Genomic DNA, 3,278 nt, shown 5'->3' on the forward strand with positions numbered 1-3,278 from the left:
CCCCCTATTAGCTCTCTTTTCTATCAGCCCTCCTCCTCCTTCTCTTATCTCCTTTTCCTCCTATTTTCCTATAGGGTAATATCCATTTCTATACCTAGCTGAGTACATAAGGTGTTCCCTCTTTGAGCCAGTTCCAAGGAGAGTAAAGTTCAAGTGCTCCCCCTCCCCCCAATTACCCCAAGCTCCTCCTCCACTGTAAAAGCTCTTTTGCACCTCTTTTATATGAGATAATTTACCCCATTCTACATTTCCCTTTACCCTTCTCTCAGTGCATTTTTCTTTCTCACTCCTTAATTTTTATTTTTTTAGACACTATCCCATCATATTCAACTCACACCCAGATCTTCTTTCTAGTGCATAAATAATGAGAAAGTTTTTAGGAGTTACACTTATCTTCTTCTCATATAGGAATGTAAACAGTTTAACCTTATTAAATTCCTTATGACTTCTCTTTCCTTTTTACTTTTTTATGCTTCCTTTAAGACTTGTTTTTGAAAGTTAAATTTTTATTCAGCTCTGGTCTTTTCATCAGTAACACTTGAAAGTCCTCTCTTTCATTAAATATTCATCTTTCCCCTGAAGCGTTATTTCACTTTTGCTTGGTAGGTGAATCTTAGTTGTAATCCTAGCTACTTTGCCCTCAGGAATATTGTGCTCCAAGCACTCTAATCCTTTAATGTAGAAGCTGTTAAAGCTTGTGCTCCTGACTGTGATTCCATGATATTTGAGTTGTTTCTTTCTGGCTGCTTGCAATATTTTCTCTTTGACCATATGTGGTTTTGAGTGTTTTTTAAATAATTAAGCTATTTATTTTCTTAATGTTGAACTATTCTTATATATTAGGCTTAAATCCAGTTTGCTCCTAGTAAAAAAATTTTTTTCATAAATTGCTATAGTCTATTTGTCAGAATTTTATTTTTAAACATTTAATTAAATATTCTTAGTGATATCAGTCTATATTTTTCTTTTATTTATTATTACTTATTTCAGTCTATAGTTTTTCATCTTTCATTTATCCTTTACCCATTACAAACATTAAAACTGTATTTGTCTCCAAAGAGGATTTCAAAGAGTCTTTCTCAACTTTTGAGAAAGCACAGCTATTAATTGTTCTTTAAGAGATTGATAGAATTCTCCTATAATTTGGTAAAGAATAGTGTGGGGGGTTTTTGGTTGTTCATTTATACATATTTGAAGTCATTTTATTCAGACTTAATTATTTAAGATTCCCATTTACTATTTAAAAAAAAATTTGGGTACCACATTTTTGTACATAATCCCATATGTCTTTAGAATTCTAAGTTTTGTAGGCATATAATTTGGTACAGTAAGATCTGAAAATCATTTTATATCTTTTTTTATTTTTATAATTTTATAGCCTCTTATTGGTTCATTTTTCCACACTTGTCTTTTTAAATAAGTTGGTTAAAGGTATATAATTTTGATCAGTTTTTTTCCAAGAAATTGGCATTTGGTTCTATTTATCAATTCTATAGACTTTTAAGATGTAATTTATCTATTTCTTCTTAGTTTTCCTTTTCTGACCTGTTTGGGTTTCTTTGTTGTCTTTTCTTTAAAAAAAAAAACTATTTGTACAGTTCATTGATGCTCATAATATTTTATAAGTATTTTGGGGATATAATTTTTCCTCTGAGCACTCCTTTACAGGAAATAAAGAAATGCTGAGGTGTTATCTCATCATTATCATTGTCTTTCCTAAGTTTGTTAACTGTTTCACTAATTTGTTCTTTGACATACTTGTTTAGAATTATGTAATTAAGTCTCCATATGGGTCTATAGCTTTTGTTTGTGCTCTCTTAATTCATTTCCACTTCTGTTGAATAAAACTATTGAGTTTGTTTTATGCATACTTTTTAAAAATTTTTTTTTGGCTAGGCAAATGGGTTAGGTGACTTGGGCTGAGTCACACAGTTAGTAAATATCAAGTATCTGAGACTAGATTTTGAACTCAGGTCTTCCTGACTCCAGGGCCAGTGCTCTATCCACTGCACCACTTAGCTGCCCCAACTGCATACTCTTTAAGAGTATATGTGGTTTTGGTTCCACAAATAAAAGTTGAATACGTTTTCTTAAAATGTTTGAGTTTCATTTATGAGTAAAAAGAGTTCATTTTGTGCATCCTTTTTAAGAATAGACATGGTTTCAGTTCCACAAATATAAGTAGCATATGTGTTCCTAACATATTTGAGTTTCTTTTATGAAAAAAAAAAAGAATTTCTTTTGGACATCCTATTTAAGGAGACATGGTTAGTTCCCCAAATATAAGTCGAATACATTTTCTTAAAATGTTTGAGTTTTGTTTAGAGTACAAAGAGTTTTTTAATGCATCCTCTTTAAGAGAAGACTTGGTTTCAGTTGCAAAAATATGAGGCTGGTATGTGGTACTGTCATTTATGATCACAAAAAGTTTCTTTTTTGCATACTTTTAAACAGTAGACATGGTTTCAGTTCCACAAATATAAGTTGAATATGTTTTTCTAAAACATTGCAGTTTTGTTTATGAGTACAAAGAGTTTCTTTTATGTATCCTCTTTAAGAGTAGACATGTTGCCCCCATCCTCCCCCCCCAAAAAAACAAAAAACAATACAAAACAAAACAAAAAAGCATAGACATAGTTTCAGTCCACAAATATAAGTTGAGTATGCTTTGTTAAAACTTTCGAGTTTGATTTGTGATTACAAAGAGTTTCTTTTGTGCATCCTCTTTAAGGGAAGATGTGGTTTCAGTTGCACAAATATAAGACTAGTATGTGTTCCTAAAATGTTTGAATTTAATTTATGAGTTCGAGGAGTTTCTTCTTTGCATCCTCTTTAAGATTAGACATGGTTTCAGTTCCACAAATATATGTAGAATGTGTTTTGTTAAAACTTTTGATTTATGATTTATGATTACAAAGAGTTTCTTTTGTCCCTCCTCTTTAAGAGAAGACATGGTTTCAGTTGCACAAATATAAGGGTGTTATGTGTCCTAACATGTTTGAGTTTGATTTATGAGTAGAAAGTGTTCTTACTTTGCATCCTCTTTAAGAGTAGATGTGGTTTCAGTTCCACAAATATACCTCGAATATGTTTTGTTAAAACTTTTGAGTTTGATTTATGATTATAAAGAGATTCTTTTGTCCCTCCTCTTTAAGTGAAGACGTGGTTTCAGTTGCACAAATATGAGTGGAATATTTTTTCTTAAAACATTTGAGTTTGATTTATGAGTAGAAAGAATTTTTATGTATAATTTTTAAGAGTAGACATGGTTTCAGTTC

This window comes from Vombatus ursinus, unplaced genomic scaffold (genome assembly GCF_900497805.2).
Source record: "Vombatus ursinus unplaced genomic scaffold, bare-nosed wombat genome assembly UNPS02014792.1, whole genome shotgun sequence".
Classification (NCBI taxonomy): Eukaryota; Metazoa; Chordata; class Mammalia; order Diprotodontia; family Vombatidae; genus Vombatus; species Vombatus ursinus.